Source organism: Lates calcarifer, linkage group LG15 (assembly GCF_001640805.2).
Source record: "Lates calcarifer isolate ASB-BC8 linkage group LG15, TLL_Latcal_v3, whole genome shotgun sequence".
NCBI lineage: Eukaryota > Metazoa > Chordata > Actinopteri > Centropomidae > Lates > Lates calcarifer.
The window spans coordinates 5,093,984-5,112,458 of NC_066847.1; the positions used below are offsets into that span (position 1 = coordinate 5,093,984).

At 39.3% G+C, this 18,475-nt stretch overlaps 1 protein-coding gene across 6 annotated transcripts in view; it reads left to right on the forward strand.

The window, feature by feature from the left end:
- Window positions 1-18,475, forward strand: part of syngap1b (synaptic Ras GTPase activating protein 1b) — a 129,701-nt gene that overhangs the window by 47,223 nt on the left and 64,003 nt on the right. The gene's annotated exons all lie outside the window — the stretch shown is intronic.

Here is an 18,475-nt window from a genome sequence, read left to right on the forward strand (position 1 = left end):
ACACAAAGAGGGAATTATGTACTAAATAGACCGTAAATTCAGATAATATCCACTTGATATGACTAACTTAGACTGCTGAAGTCTTGTATAAGCTTCAAATGAACTCTAAAATACATTTAAATGCAGGCGTAACCTCTCTCAGCATTCACGTGGGCATTTGAGTATCTTTTTCCCCATAGACTTGAACAAATGTGAACGTTAAGGACACATTTGGAACATGTCAGTGTTACTAGTCTGACTTTTTGGGTGATGCCCTGAATGCGTCTCAACTTTATTCAGCTTCTCTTCTACTTGTCCATTTTGATTTCCGGAGACATTATCACCTGCATCACTTTAGGTTAGCTTGCTCATAGTAACGGGATAGTTGCATAGCAACGACAATGATGTAAAGCTCTTTGCATTCTTTGAGCCATTACTCTCTGTGTTACTAGCAACGCTCACAGCAGCACTCTGCATCTGAGCGGAGATAAAAGCATCACATCTGATCAGAGCTTGAGGCAGCTGTTTTCTTTCTACCTGATTTTGACTAACTTTTCTTTTGTCAGGTTGAGTGATTTATCAGTTCTCTTACTTTGAAAAGTAATTTATGCATTGGTACCCTAATAATCGGGCATATATTTTTAGTTGTCTGTCCTCAGTGTTTTCAGAAGTTTTATTTTTACACTCATTTCCTTCGCTTCGTTTTTAAAATTTTCCACAGCTTTCTCCACTCTGCTTTTATACTGTTGTATTGTTTGTTGGACTCTGTGAAGCTGACCCTCTGTGTGCTGCCTGACTCAGTCTCTCCGGGCATTTTACAAATGTCCCGCTCAGTTTCTCCCTCTTCCTTCACCCTCCACCTCTCCGTCTCACTCAGCTATTTTAAGGGCCTCCCTTGTGACGTCCTCTGTCTATGATTCTGCATTGTTGCCACCTCTTTGCTCCCAAACAGTTGTGCTGATTCAACTGGATTTCCCTTGGTTTTCATATGAGTGGCTGTCTGACCTCTAGGCGGTCAAGCACTGACACATCAGTTGGCATGGTCCTGCCACGCTTTGACATACAGTTTGCTGACATAGCAATGTCAGTTCATAATGCCCATGTGTGAGCATATTGTAAACACAGTCACATATGTTAGCTTGCAACGCTACAGGACATAACGCACTGACACCATTATGTTCCATCTGTAGTGTCCACGCCCCAAAGAACCAGAAGAAATTAATGGTCCCCAGGCAATTAGTAATTATTAGATCAACAAAAAACCAAATGGAGGTTGTCATAAGGCCACAGTTAGAGACTGCGTCCGCAGGGAGCCGCATGACCTATTTTATAAAGTCCCTGACACATAACACTGAGCTGATGAAGGTTCAGTAATGGTAGTAAGTCACTGGGAATACTTAGTGCACCAGGATTGTTGAGTCATTATAAGAGAATGTATGGCTCAATCTGTTTGCTTTAACTGGAATGGTACAAATTTTTAACTTTGTCACACATTGAAGGTTTAATTGGTAAAGTAAATCAATTAATACATTTCACAATCTCTATGTCTTGTCCCAGTGTACAATTTGGGCTCAGCTGAGATTGATTGATTTTAATTTAAAGGAATTCTTCAACATTTTGTGAAATACCCTAATTTCCTTTATTGTCAACAATTAGATGAGGAGACAGAGACCATTCTCATTTCTATACATGAAAGGTAAAGCTGTTTCCAGCAGCTGATTAGCTTAGTTTAGCTCAGAGACTGGAAAGAGGGGGAAACAGGTTGCCTTGATCTGTTCTAATGTATCAAAATCTGCATGCTTTATGTTGAAGCTATATCTCATCTTTCCAAATCCTGTAATAAAATCCACCGATCAACACCTCTAAAGCTCACTAGTTAACATGTTTTATCTCATTTGTTAAATCATACATAGTGTAAAATTGTCACATAGTGGTTTTTACTTGGGACTATGTGTCGGACCACAGTGGCTGGGCACGGTGACTTCCTGAAGTGAGAGTGACCACACACGCCTTTGTGCTAAGCTAAGCTAACTAGCTGCTAGTGGGAGCTTCATATTTACATGGGAGTGATGTTGATCTTTCCATCTAACTCTCAGGAAAAAAACAGATAACATTTATTTCCCAAAATGTTGAGCTATTCCTGTAATTAACGAACATTTCTGTGGTTTGTGAGGGCAACATTTAGGGTGTCATCTCTGTAATGGTATGACAGACAGGATGGTCGTATACAAAGCATCTGACAATAACAAAATTCCATACATTTCCATCATGGTTGGCCTTATTTTGAAATAAACCCTTAATGATGTCAGTGGCAGTGTTGGCAGTATTATTAGTAGAGCCATGTTGTCACCACTGAGCAACACAGGACCACAGTTGCTATTTATATCAGCTCAAGGGTGTAAACAGGACCCAAACAAAACCTAGGTCAAGTGACATGGAGGGGGTAAGGTGAGGTAGAGTGTCAGACTGCTTTATCTGCCTGCCTTTATATGGGTAATTCAATCCAGTATGTATTTTAGGATGCTATGCATCTACCTCTGTAAGGTGCTGTGCTTACATTGAGCACATAATTAGGACCATTCATGTCCTTCCAAAAAAAAAAAAAAAAAAAAATGAATGAATTGCATCTTTCACAAAATTGAAAGACATGACCTTGCTATCATCAAAGCAGCATTCAAAAAGGACAGATGGTTCAGAATATCTCCATGTGCGGAGCGAAGACTAAAACTGCAGATACTGCAGCTGCTGCCGCCGCCAAACACCCATCAATGTATTTGTGAATTGTGATAACACTAATACGTCAACCTTGATTCATTATTCATCACAGGGGTAAAAGCCTGCATTTTTCACATGATATTGATGAATGGAGACATTTGACAACAATCCCAGCTGGATGCCTGATGTAGTGACACACTCAGATGGAAGATATTGGGCTCCACAGTCGATCTGCGATTAGTCAAACACACAATGCCTCAGTAGGTTTTTTGGCTGCTCTTTTGCTGTCACAACATATCAAGCGATGCAGATGCATCAATTTTCCCTTTTCATTCACTTCCGTGTACCTTTTAAGGTTCCGGAAAACATTTTAAAGTTGAGGAGGTAATTAACGTATAATGAAGACATTAATTTTCCTGGATAATTACAGCACAGCATAAGCATTTTATGCAAATATGGAGTTTAATTAACATTTCATGACTGTGACAGGGGAAAATGACTTCTGTTAACCAGACAAAAAATATTTCTGTCTCTTGTGTTTGTTTTATATTTGGACAAAAACAGCTCACTAATAATTCTATTACTGTATAAAAGGAGAGGTATTAGTACTTCTTTTGTGTGTGCTTATTGTACTTTTGACAGCTCAGTAGATGCTGGATTATTGAGGCTTAATTTAATATTAATTTGATAATGACATCTTCAGTAATTCTCACATGTATTAGCATGAAGACCTAATGTAAACAAAGCTTTTAGCAGGGATCTATCAAAATGTTGGTGACAAAAATGTATTCTACAGTTCAACAACAGATCTCAAAAAAGACATTTGTTGATTTGTAAGAAGGCCAACAGTAAGGGTCGGGACAGCCAGATGTGATTTGAGGACACTGTCTAGTTAATATCCATGGCATTATGAGATTTACAATCCTCCATGCTTTATTCTATGTTGTTGCCACAGCAGGCAAACAAAAATAAAACATTCACTTTCTCCCCCTCTCTCTCATTAACCTCTACAGAATGTGATGCGATAATCCCCATTAATGAATTTGGCCTTTAATGTTTTGTGTTCAAATTGTAAATTGACTTCATCTAAGTCTGCTCGGTTATTGAGAGAAACCTTATTATCTGAATGACTTAGCCGCAGGGAGAAAAAAAAAATTGTGGCTCTAGAAAACTGATTGGTTAACTTCGGCTGAATAGTTTTTCAGCAACAGAGGTCCAAACATACGGCGACTTCTCCTCGGTTTGTCCTTGTAGATCTCACTTTTTTCTTCAGCCATCTCAGTTTAGCAGACCATTGTGATAAAGCAGGCTCAGCTGAGCAATTGTTCCAGTGCTCTTTGCAATCTGTGACCTTCATACAATATCTTAACAGTGTATTTGCTGCATTCTAGGCATACTGCATCTTTTTTTCAAATGTCTGCTCAAACATTTTTCAAGATTTAGATATAAATAATACAGCATCAGTATCGGCATGGATAGCAAGATTTTGAACTTACTCCTACCCTCTACTGTCATTCTCCCCATCCTGCATTTTCTATTCTGTCTCACCACACTAGCCTTTACCCCGTTCACTACCTGCTCCACCATCCCACTCCACTCACCCACTCAACAAGGCCCTCAGGCTATGTGTTCCCTCCCCAAAAAGAAGAGGATGAAACAATGACACCATAAATTAAACACAGAAAACACAAATCGCTTAAGAAAAAAAATAGGTGTTAGACTTTCCACTGTTGTTAGTGTTGAGACAGGCATCATGAGTCATTCCAATCTGTCATGTTAAGGAGACTCAAACAAAAGGATATAGATGGTGTTTCTGTATTTTTTAGTGTCTGAGCTTTAAGGCAAACTTTTCTCTTCTTAAAGTAAACACAACATCTGAGTTTTGTGCACTATTTTGGGTGATTCCACAGACGGAGAATGATTTAATAAGTAAAAAACATTCTCTGCTTATACATAGTTTCACTCCTCTGTTCCTCAGTTGGTATGTAGGCATGGGTCTGAATTTAAATCTATGTTTTAGCACAATGTGTAAAATACCTCAATCATGACAGCCTGCACAAAAAGGTTAAGGTTTAGTTTAAGGTTGCTTTATTGACTATTCAGTCAAAAAATAATGTCTCAACAGTGCTGTAAGCCAATAAATCCAAACTAATAGTCAATATTTGCATGATACATGCACTTGCTGCAGTTTATAGGGCTGCTGGGACTTCAGATCTCTTATAAAAGTTAAAATCTTATAAACATGGTCACATCTACAAAAGGAATAGACTGAATACAATACAAGCTCTGGTTTGTTCCCCTGCCTGCTGAGTAGCTAATGCTAGGTAGTCAGTTGTACAAATATCAGGCTGATGAAAAGAAGCACAAACAGGAAAGGCAGATTAATTAGTTTGTTGACTTGACAGTATATTATAATGATATTGCATAACCTGTACACCTTAAATAACCACAATGATGACAGCTTTGTCCGTGGTGCAGGTCTTTTGTTCTTCTTGCTGTCTTGCATATTAAGATCAAAAATAATAGAATGTTTCCACCATGTTGTAGTCTTCAGGAATTATTACAGAGCTTGGTAAAGAATCAAGCTGTTAATTTTTGTCCATATCCCCCGGCTCTAGTCTGACCACAACATGTGAACACACTGTGCAGTGTTGGTTCTTGATAAGATATTGCATGCAGGGGCTCCATGAGTTGCACCCCACATCTAATCACGCCTAAAACTCACTACTTCTGTCTGAGCTTTGGAGCTTTAAGGAGGGCTATAAAGCTGAAAAGAAGTAATGTTATTGAGCAGATTTTGAAGAACTGTGGACTGTTTGGAGCTGTTTGGATGGATGGCCAGCAGCTAAATGGATTTTGTTGGTTCCTGAGGTTTGCACAGCTGGATCTATGGATGTTTTGGTATGGTTTATTCCTCTTTGATATACTTCATACTTCTTCATTGGAATTCATTGAAAAAGAAAACCACAAACATTTTTGCAAGCCTGCAGAGGGTGAATGTTTGATACTCTAAACATTTTTGAGTATGGGTGTTATGTGTTTGTGTGGTGTGGGAGTGGAAGAAAGGGGTACCATGAAAGTGAAATAACATCAGAATGAAGAGGTGTCACAGTTAAAAAATACAAATAAAAACAGGGACCTCTGTTTTATCTACAACTTGCCTTTCATCATATGTGTTGCTTCTCTTGTGGTTTAATTTACTAGCAAAAATTAGCCCTAAAGAAAAGATGGAGATGACAACCTTCCTACCTACAGAATAAAACAAATGAAACATCAAAGCAGGCATGAAACTTAAAATGCCACTGATCCTGTATCCCATCCGTCAGTGCTCCCAACTCTACTCTGCTAACCTGACAGAAGTCACAGTGCCATATTCTGACTATGAATTTACCCGCACGACATTTCTGCTTTCATAAGATTACATGAGTGAGCCTTGCATGCATGTAGACTCAACTTTGACGTCAGGCGCTTTGCCACAGTTGACCTTTAAATCTGGAACCTTAATGTGCAGTAAAATTACCCCAACCAGCAACCTGCACACTTTCTCTCTTCTTCCATCAACACTGGAAAAAGCTGCCAAACTGAATAGTGCTGGCTGCCGTGGATTTGTGGGCTGACAATCTGTCAGGCTCTCAGTTTAGTTATTGCATTTTTACTCTGATTTTGAACTGAAAAACCTGATTGATTTATTAAGAAGGTCTGAGAAAAGTCACAAAGGGACATTTCGAAAGATATTTTACAGCTTAAATCTGCCTTTTTAAGTGTTAAAGTGTATGATGGGGGAAAAGCTGGATTTAGAAGTGAATTTACAGTCTAGTGCAGTATAATATAGGCCAGCATAATTAGCTGCTTCAGTGTTTCACTCAGTGATAAGAGTTCATTTAGAGTGTTATGACAATAGAAGCGTTCTGCGTCAGTGTGAGCTGGAGTTGGAGAGTTAGTGAGCAGGGTGACAGGGTATAAACCTTGTGATTCAGTCACTGGGAAAAAGTAAAAATTCCCCCCACCCCACCCCTCAAGAAGCCCAGGCTTGTGTTTGTGGAGAGATTTGCTGAATCATCTGGCTGTCTTGCCTTTGGAACTGCGAATGAATACAGATGGTTTGCCACATTGTTGCGTTCGGCTTTTGATGGACATGAACACAGAGGCCTCCTGAAAATGAGTGCAGCACTTTATGAAACTGCATGTCTGCTCGGTTGAATCAGTACACCGTCTGTGTACTGCTACACTTCGCTAAACTGTTTTATATGTATTGAATATTTTACTGAGTTGCATATTTTAGCTTATGCAAACAGCAAGTCATTATCATACTGGAGGTCACGGAGAGTTGGTTCTTGGAAGCTGTTAGAATTTATCCCCAGACTGGAAGTATTTAACCAGGGCTAACTTGAGTTAAATGGAAATGAGTCATCAGGTCTTTGAGACAATGACATTTGAACCTCACAGTACCTTTGTATTGTACAGTTTTTGGTCTTTGCCTGTTGTCAAACTTTGTTCCTCCTTGTCACTACTGACTCGCTTCAGTTAAATGAGAGCAGAAGTTACAAACAGGCTGTTTACATGTGATATGAATCTACCCCTAAGAATTGGCATGCTGTGTTTGTGTTTGTGTATGGCAAAGTGCAAAACAAATTAAAAGTTTGATTTTGGTACTACATTGCAAGTTCAGCATCAAACTTCATTCCTTTACTCACCAAGAGCTGTCTCCAGTAATGGAAAGCAACAGCAGTATTTTGCATCTAGTTCTATCATTTCTTTTTGTCTACTGAAGTTAGCATGCTAACCAGCTAGCCCTGGCCCAGCTGGCCCATCTCGTCCTTTTCTGTCTCACTGTAGCGTCCAGGCTGCCCTGAAGAAGTAGCCCTGCTCTGGGGGCGTATTCTAACCTCTTGTCTTATGAAATGGCTCATCGCCACCGCCCACTCCTGGTAAGCAACCACTTTTGGTGGCAGAGAAAATTTACAAATTGCCCCTTAAGGTGAAATGGATGACACTGAATGGATTGCTGTGAGATTTGGTACACTCATTCATCTTCCACCTCAGTATGAATTGCAGTAACTTTGGTTATCTGCTGTCTTTTCTTTTACACCAAACTTTGGTTCATGACCAAGACCTGCAAAAATAATAATATTCCCATCAGCCTCAGCTGTACTTTGTGCTTAGTGCAAGTTTTTGCATGCTAAAACACACAGCACTTAGCTCAAAGCATATCTGTGCTTAAGCTGACACTTAAACTCAGGTTATTCTAACTACAAACACCTGCAGCTTTGTAGAGTAACTTATCAACTAGCTCAATGTGACCAGGAGTGACTTAATGACTGAAACCACGGATAACCTTTTCTAGGTCTGCGGAGGATAAAAATGATTTACTTTAGATATATTTCTTAGTTGTGGAAAACATGACTGAACAGTTTTAGTCACCAGGGTGTCAAAGCTTAAAACTCAGAACCAGATACAGTTAAACAAGACTGCGAGGGCAGAGCTTTACGTTCCAACATCCAAGGTCTTTCTGAGTTGAGACGAGAGTCAGGTGGACCAGAGGAATCAATCCTCCTCCGGTGTTTGGGTGGGTGGCTACAGTCAGTCAGATGGAGCGATATCAAGTTAGTCTGACATTATTAGAAAACAGGAAAAGAGGAAGTCTGATATTGCCGACTAAACCTTCTCGCCACTTGGCTCACAATCAGCTCTCCTTCACTTCTTTCTTTGAGATAATATGGCTGGGGCACGCTGAACAACACCCTGCGTTAAGATTTTTATGCAAAACGATATGTAAATGGAATGATTATATAACATGAAATGTCTTTCTGAGTGATATACCCCGTGGGCTGGTGTGATATAACGGACAGCTATATTATCATACCTTAACAACATGCGCAAAGGGAAAAAAAGGGAGAGAAAGCCAGTGAGCCCGGCCCCGGTTTGAGTGACAGCTGGCCACCAGCTCAGCATACACAAGGGTCTTCAGCTCTCCAACACTGCAGCTCTTAGTCAGCTTCAGGTGTGGTAGTCAGCTTACGAACACACAGACAGGGCTCCTGTTGGCTCTGTAGTCCATGAGGACTGTCTTTAGCTGCCATGCAGCGATGAGAGGATTTTAAGCTTCTGTGAAAGGTTCTTTCACCACATGTTACTTCCCTTCAGAGTGTTTGAAACTGATGATTTCCAAACCAGTCAACTTGTCTTCCCCAAGTGTTTGATATCTTCAGGCTGGAAACATCATTAGAGTAAAGCATTCATCCATCTATATATTATCATATGTATCATGTGTCATAGGTATTCATTAGTTTTCTATAAATGCCACATGAATACGTTGTGGCATCTTTGGTGCTGAGAGAGTCTGACAGTTTCATTGCAAGACTTCAGCCGTTTATCTTCACAGGAGCTCATTGATCTGAAAGCTCGGTGATCATTGAAAGGCTGATAATCTGCACCAGTGATTCCCAACTAGGGGTACCTGTCACCCATGGGATGCTTCTGCAGATGCCAGGGGGTACATAGAAAACTGTGTGAAAAATTATGGTTTGGTAAAAAACAATACATCAATTAGTGTATGTCGAGGACGGAAATAAACACGAGTAGGATTACAAATTGGAGCGAGCCTGATTTTTAGTATATTTATCATCACAATAACAAATTTACTACCTTCTACGACAGCACACACAGCTCCCACCAACCTGAGTCAGCTGTAACACCTGAACACCACATGCTGCAGCTGAGAGTTTGTGAAAACTAGTTACCAATAATAAATGTAATGGATAAAAAGAAGAAATGTCTTCCACTGCAAGTGATAGCAGCATGAATGATTTTATATGATTAATAGTATTGAATAACATGCTGTAAGGTGGGTTGGGGGATCTTCACTATCTATACTAGACTAATAAACATCTTAAAATGCCCCTCATGCCGACTCATCTACCCACATTACTCAATTCATCTTCTCAGAAAAGAACAACAAAACTGTTTTCTGCAGCAGACATTTTACTCAGCAATGCAGCACTCACTCACAAGTTTGCACTGTCACTGTTTATCTGTGTATGTTTTTCTTTCTCCGCTGTTATGCGCCCCTACAGTGCATTGACACTTCTACCCTTTGCCTATATTGTCTGGCAGCAGCTGGCTCTGCAATACATGCATATACAAATACAACCACAGGAAGGAAATCAGATATTGTGGGGAAAAAAATGTGGTGATAAATTCATATTTTTGACGTTAAATAGTCAGTTTTATTCGTTTCAGCATTGTGGTAAGGCCCAGGATATTTAGCATATTGTGTGCAGGCCTTGACAAGGTCTTGAAATAACTTCAGTAATAATAGGTTTAAAGGGTCTTGATCTTTTGCTTGAGGATGACCAATCTGGTCAACTGTGACCTGTAAAACCAATGGACAGGGCACCATGAATTTCAATGCACAAATTATATTTCACTCTTATAAATATATTGAAATGTCTTACAGACCCTGTTTTCACAATCAGCCTTTTATTATAACCTCAGGTCCAATATGATGCCAATCAGATGACAGGTAGTTTGTCAGTTTAAATCTGATCACCCACACAGTCTAGATGAGGTAGATTAGCTGAGTTTATCAACACTAAATAAATGCTAAGAATTATGTTCCTTAATTTTAAATTTCATTATTGCTTATTTAGTCATGCATGTTTAATGTTATTAAGAAAGACTGAGGATCTGCCATCAAGTTTTAAGGATCTTTAAAGAGCAACTTAACACCAGGCAGTGTTTCACTGCTTTCTCTGGTTGAAAGTAGGGCTGCAACTAACAATTATTTTCATTATCAATTAATCTGCTGATTATTATTTTTTGATTAATTATATCCCAGAGCTCAAGGTTGCTTTGTTGAATGTCTTATCAAGTCTGACAGTTCAAAATATTTAGTCTGATATAATGTTCTCACATTTGAGAACATGGAGCCATCAAATGTTTGGCATCTCTCCTTTAAAAATTACATAAATGAGTATATGATCATCAAAATAATTAATCAATGAATTAATTGATCAAAACAGCTTTTGCTTAAAGTTTTAAGAGTTTAAATTTGCTTCAGCTATAATCACATCCAGTGGTACACTTACATAATCACAGCAACAAGGTGAAAAGTTAAACCACTGGAAGTCAGCAAACACATGGTGTGGGTGTGTTAAATTGTTTTTGAAATATAATTCAAGTTCATCACAACTTTGTTCTTATCTCCATAATTTCATTCCAAAGAAACAAGTAGGTTAAACAGACCAATTTGAAAAATTATTATATTACTATTTTTCTGTGCAATGCAGAATTATTAGACACTTTGAGGACACTCACTTTCAATTTTACTTTAGTAGTTACTTAAGTAGTTTTAAAAAATCTGGCTAAATTGATCATTTACAATCTATTTGATTGTCTGATTGCTCATATTTCTTGACCTGCTGCACTTCGATGTAGTTATGTTCCTAGATCACAGCAGCTACTAAAATTAATTACCAAGACCACAAAAATAAGATCCACTTAACTAGATTCAATTCAATTCACATGTAGATGTAGACAAATCAGTCCTTGTTTTCATTTTCACCATTTGGTTTGGTAATACTTTCCAGTTGTCATCAAAACCACCTTAATGTTTTCATGACACATGCAGTCACGTCGATGGAGATATACATCAAAACAGACACAGACAGACAGACGGTCATCCCTGCACATACGCCACATCAAACCACATCAACACATCAAGTCATTTGACAATTTCCCCTGGGGTGCTATTACAGAGACTTGGCACATCTGCATATATTCATCTGGGAAATAAACTGCTTCATACAGCTGTTTAATACATTCAAACTCCCCCAGGACTCAAACTAGTCAGCATCAAACACTCACCAGCATCACCTCCAGACAAGATGGCAGTCATTTTCTCACTGCAGTCCTCATCTTTTTTCAGTTTTCGTGTTCAGTGAGACCCTGCTTCACACTGAGTTACACACATTCACACCTGGCAGGTGCCCAGTACAACCAGTCTTTTACTGTCGGCACTTCACAGCTCTTCAGGGTTTTGGGGTGAAGTGTTACGTTCAGGCTCGTCTCAACAGTAGCTGCATGTGGGAGTGTTTTTCAGCCACTGCCCTACATTTTACCCAAGATTTCTAGCTTTTCCGCACATTTAAATCTACAGAGTGTGTGTTATCTTATTCTGAGTGAGAGATTTAAGTGCACTACATAAAAAGTATGCGAATAGATGTAAAATATATACATGTAATATTGTAGAGCCTCTCAATTGACGCTGGAGATCACTCCAGCCTGCAAATTTTGCAAACATTGGAAGCCATTAGTTTCTAGTACAGTTTTTTTCTGTCATACAGTAACATTTTGTATGGCATCTGCTGTCAACTAATGTCCATCAACACTTCTCTGTGTTTGAAACATTAGTCCAATTGAACAAAATAAAGTTTGAAACCTGCCACAGTTTCTCAGATTTTGATAAAATGCAGCCAAATAAGCTCTGATGCCAGGCTGTTTTGACATGTTGTATGTTTGGAAAGCAATGGAGAACAAAAGAAAGTGTTTTCTGCTGCTTGACCTTAGATATTGTTGGAACAGAAGATACTTTTGGAACTGCAAGCGTGTTTTCATCCCACAAGAGGAAGGCTCTGTGTTAGTTTAATACCTTGTCATTAGCACTACAAAAAACAAAACAAGATCAACTAATTGAATGATTTTTGACAAATTAAACTTATGTGAAGAAATTATTTCTGTGAACAGAAACAACCAGCTTGGTGGCCTATGTAAGAAGTAGTTAGCTGGGAACCATAACTCTGAGCACCACAGGATACCTCCATCCAAGAGTTGTTATTAGTTAAGATATTTTACTGAAAGCTTAAGATGTCTACCCTAAAGGCAACTCTGCAGGAAAGGTTAGGTGATCACCAAAGTTAGTAGTGGTCATCCTCTGAGGACCATGAAGGTCAATCCATCAGGTAGATGTTGAAGATATTTCACTGGACAAGTGAGAACTTTGACCTGCTGATGGGTAGGGATAAAAGAAGGAGGAACATCAAAGTCAGCAGTATTTGTCCTCTGGGGACCATGAATGTTTGTGCAAAATTTCATGGCGATATATCCAGTTGTTGTTGAAGTATTTGACTCTGGACCACAATAGTAGATCAACTGACCGACTGGCTGGAAATGAGGGAAGCTTGCCCTCATTTTTAGCTGTATCTGAGCAAAACCACCTGATGTAGTAAACTGAGCTCTTGGGGAGACACTTGTTCATCAAAACATCAGTTTCAGTCTGCAGTTGATCCAAGTGGTCCATTATGCAGGCAGATCAAACAGACAAGCACTGGAGACTCATCAAGAAAAGATGGCTGTAAAACATGGTTTTTAATTTGCAAACTTTCTGTCCTCCAGTTTCCACACAAACCAGCAAGCCTCCACAGACAAACCCAAAGCACTGCTGTAACCTTTAGCTACCTGCCAGCTCCCAGCGATGCATCAGCCACCCAGGTGTGAATCATGAATAGCTTGCTAACAGCTGCAATGTTAGCACTGCGGTGGTACAATGAAGTAGATGCAGAGATACACAAGTAAACCAAGGTTCAGCCACCTTGACAGAGATGCTGGCGAGTTTGCAATACATCTGCCTTGACAAAAGAGTAAAAATAGACTTGGGGAAGCAGTGGAAAAGTGGCAAGGACAAGGTGGTCGGCACGACAACAGCAGTTACAGTATGGCTATAGAGAGTTTGTGAATGGAGACATCAGTGCCTCCTCTGTGACAGAAAGATACTGTATAAAAGGGTATTTATTTTCACAGCCAAGCGACACAGCAGTCTGGGGATAAGTGGAATCTCTCTCTTTTTCTCATTTGTTACATTAATGGTGATTTAATGTGAAGTCCTCTGTGCCATTGTTAATGTCACCTCTAAAACGGAGATTATTTACTAATACTCATGATTTAAAATTTCTTAACAGATAGTGAGCAACATCTCCAACATTCCCTTGCATTGAAAACCAGGTCTAACTTTAATTATTTGTTTATTTTTGGCAGATATTGAAATTTGTTATGTCAGTCTGTCACCAAAGGAAACTTTGTTGTTTTAATTACAATGCAATAAAGGGATGTAGATGAAATAATTGCACGGCTCAAAACTTCACCGAGGGATTCTGATGAGGGAATTTTAAATATAGTAAGCTGTTGTTCAAAAGACAGACAGTGACGTGGGAGGTTACTGGAATTTAAAATAAAAGCACACTCAAACACACAACATATCTGCACATGTACTGTATCCTGTGGAGGGCAGAAGGGCTGATTCATACTAAAACTTTTTTGTTAGTCAAATACAAAACTGCCAAAACTGACCAGTATTTAGGAAGTGACTTTATTAGAACATCCTCTTTTCTTGTTTGATCATTTCTAACTATCATACCAGTTTTAAGACATATTATAAACTGTGAGACACTAATCAGTCGCATCATCAATCATGCCCTATGGTGATAGCAAATTTGGAAGTGATAAGTTATGAATTAAAAAAGCGAATAGGACACAGGGAGGCAAAAGTTGTATCGCATATTAGCTCTGCTAGGATTTAATATTTTCCTTGCGGGCAAATCAACTCCTCAAATGAATTATTCTTTATCAAAACAGATGTTTGCAGCCTACAGAGATGGAACCAAACAGCAGGACATAGTAAAGAAAAGTTTACTTCTCACAGAATAGATTTTTTTTTCTCCTGATGATTAGCTATAAATGACTACACATGCATAAGACTTATTGAGCTGTTCTGGTAGCTCATCCTGCAGAATTCTACTTCATTATTCTTCTTTATGCACAACTAAGCCAAAACATTTTGAAGCATAAAAACATGCATATGAGAGAAGAGTATTGCGGCTTGATTTTCATTTATTTCAATGGACCTCCATTGCTTTTATGTACTCACAGGTCTGCATCTTGCTAATAGTGTGCACATTGAATTCAGAATTTATTGATCAGCTACTTTATCAAACCCCATCAGATGAATATTATGATAATTGTAGAGCAGAAAAAGGTTCTTTTCATGTTTTACTTAACACTAAGTAGCACCTTCAAACTAATCACTCTGGGCTTTTGTGAGCTAAACTATCCCTGTGAAGTATTTCAACCAAAATCCCTGAGATCAAAAAGGAGGCGGCTGTTAGGTAACACCTGCCTTTTGCTGCCCTATAGACAATTGACTAACATATAATTCTCAGTCTGCCAGAGAGATAAGTAAACTACCGGTTCTGAAGTAGAGAAATGCATCTTCAGTTTGGTAGTTAAAGGAGGCTGTAGGCTGAGCTGAGAAAGGCGTCTTTAGACGTTTATACTGAAATTGTCTCTGCAAGCTTGTTTAGCGGCGTAGGCACTGCAGGAGAAGGAACTGCCCCTTCTTATTTTCTTCAGATTACTGGGGAAAACAAAGCCATGCACCCTAAAAAGAGAGAATGTTAGGGTTTGCAAGATTAAGCAGTAAATTAAACTGTGATAAATATGATCTCAAGCTTGCCTCCAGATTTTTAAAGGAAAAAAAGATCTTTGATTTCATCCCTGACTCAGCCTAACTCAGGATATATTAAACACTACATTTCGACAACAATATGTCGCTGCCATTTATTCTTTGATTGATTTAAAAATAGTTTTGACATTTATCACAGAGAATTCATCTGAGAGGAAACAAAGAGAGTAAAGTAAAACAGACCATTTGCAAGTGGCATTCTGTGTGTTCACCAAAGAGCAAATTAAAACACCCTGTGGGATGAAAAAATCTGCAGCCATGTACAGTGCTTGCATAAATCCAATTGTATCTCAATGACAAATATCTCAAGATCTCCTCATCCCTTTGCACCTACTGGTGTGTGATATTAGTCTGCATCTCCTTTTCACTCCCTTCCCTGGTGATCTGTGTGTAAGTGTGTGTATTTATGTATGTGTGGTACCATTAGGCTTTTCAGTTTGTACTCAACAGCCTTTTAATTGAATATCTGCACACAGCAGTGTAATGCAGCCTGTGAAGAGAGAGCGAGGCGGTGGAGAGAGGGAGGGCGGAGCTCGAGGAAGAAGAAAAGGAGAAATTAAGGGAGAGAGAGAAAGAGGGACGGAGTATTGTTAGACAGAAAGTGAGGAGGGAGAGTGGAGGCTGGTGTTGTCAGGCCAACACCAGCTCTGTGTCTCGCTGTCACCTCAAGGCTCTGTGCTGTTCTATGCTGATGCACACAGTCTTCTTCACCCTGGAGTAAGATGTGGCTGTGTGTGTGTGTATGTGTATGTGGGTGTGTGTGTTTGCTCAGCCTCAGTCCTTAACACAGGAGTCCAAGTTTAGTGCTCATGCCTGCAAGGATCTTTGCTTCTAGTGTGTCAGCCCCATGTATGTACCTGCCTGATATGCAGTATTTCCCAATGCATCACCTGATTGTGTGTTTGTTTTCTTACCTGGCGTCAGTGTTGTGGTATCAGTGAAATTCTTGTGGCAAAATTGAGAAGGCAACACACAGTTAGTCTGTACCGTACAGCACAGTGTACAGTATGCAGCACGGTATTCCTACAAGTGGTTCTTTTCCTATATGTGAGTAGGTGGATGTGACAAAGCCAGCAATATGCTCACGTTGTCATGCGGATTTAACATATGTGAGTGTGTGTGTTTGTGTGTGTCTTTAGGAAATCTCAAATCCAAGAATGTCTTGTTGTTTGACGCCTCACACCTCACAATGAATCTTCTTTGCAAGTTCTCATGTAGAGAATAAACTTTGTTAGAATCTCAGCATCCTTACTCTTTAAAATTGACTGTGTGGTTGTTTCATTTTGCCATCTGTTTGCATACAGAACAAAAGATTTTGATGCAACATTTCCAAAATTAATTAATTAATCTGTAGTCCTCCTGTTAATTCTCAGCTTCGCTCAATGACCATAAGTTTGGTCGCATTTTCAAAATAAAGGAAAGTCATTGCAGGCTGCATCAAAGATGACTTATCCAACAAAAATGCTCAAGAAGTTGTCAGCATCACATAATGTCCAAACTGCACAGCTGTGTATCTGAACTGATTATGCCTATAATGTCTGATTAACAGTTAATCTCTGACTGTAGAATTACATCACTTCTTTGAGAAGATCATTCTCTCTCACTTTAGGAGATTGCTTCCCACAAGGATGTACCAAAGAATCGACTTGGCATTGCTGGATATGATGGTCACCTCTTCAAATCCTTCCACATCCTCTTGAACAGCAGCAGCTCGCAAGGAATTGATGATTAAAAAATGACTTTGCAATGACTAGCTAGCAGAAAACAAGAGCTGCAGAGATGTGTTTGTGTGGGTGGTCAGTGCACCATTGGCAGGTGGCTGTATTTTAAAGGTTATAAATGTGGGCTTTTATTTGGAAATGCTCTGATTTGAATCTGCAGAATGGCAGGAGAAAAATAAGAAATTCAGGGCAAAATAAGGAAAAACAGTGACTATTGTTGATGTGATCTGGAGGGTGGCATCTAAACCTTAAACTGATTTAGAAATGCAGAAATTTGAAACAGTATGTTGCTTTAAAAATGCACACAAGCTTAATTGTTAGCAGGGATGCACCAATCCATCATAAAGCTGACACCAATCACTGATGTAATATCATTAGAATCAGCTGATGTGATCCTGATCATGAGTGAGTTCCTGTTCCTGTTGCATCTACATAAACACCAACATACTGCATGAGTTTCTTCCCTTGCCCTTCTTTTTGAATAATGGCAGAGCCGCATGAAAGAATGAAAGGTCAAATTATAATAAAAACAGCCATGTTAACGTAAACTGAAAAACAGGAAATGATATTGCAGTCACTACTGATGCCACTGGACTTAATGGTTTTGTGACAGTAACGCAGCTGCACACTTGTTGAATCTTGAGTCTCCTGTTTTTGCAGCTGCAAAACAGGATAGGAAGCTGAAACAAAACACTGCTGTTATGAACTTCAGAGACTTGTTTCCATTTAGAAATAAGACTCACATCTTAGTTTAGTGTGTTAGCATGCTCACATGTACTGCTTAGCACTAAAGAGAAAGTGCATTTGAAACTGATGGGATAATATGTAATACATTTTAAAGACAAAAAGTATTTGACAAATTAAGATTGTGACATGTTGATGGCGCTAGATGAAAGTCAGGAGATCACCAAAAGTTTTACAACTGATCCTGAGGGGATACAAATGTTGGTACCAAAATCCATCCAATATTTCTGAAACATCTCATTCAGAACCACAAATTTCAAACTCATGGCAGAGGAGAATTTAGGGGACCAAAGCCGAGTTGTGGCAGCCATGATGGATTGTGCATTGAAAACGCGCTAAATTACATTTATTCATTTGACTTAAACTTCTGATCAGCAAATTTTATAACAAATGTTCAAGTCATTCGTTTAAATGCTGTCCAGCATCCATTGTCCTCTTATCAGTCAGGGCCACTACTACTGGCTAGATAAAAGTACCTGTGTGAATATGCCAGCCCGTCCCACACAGGCCTACTCATCACATCGTCATCCTGCCTTGGCATTAGGCCCAGCCAGGTGGCCGTGCACACATGTCTAGTTCTGTCCTCCTTGTTCAACCATCCATCATCCAGTCACAAAATACAAGACTTTCTCTGTGGCGCCTCTTACAATGCAACACCCGGCCCCCTCCCAATCTTTCCATTTTCTCCTCCAGCTCTTCAGGGGTCTGGCTGTCACAGTGTGTTTCCTGTTACAACTCTTCTGGTTCCTTCCTGTGCTGTCAGCCCCAAACCTCCCGTTATCTATCCGTCTGAAACATGGAT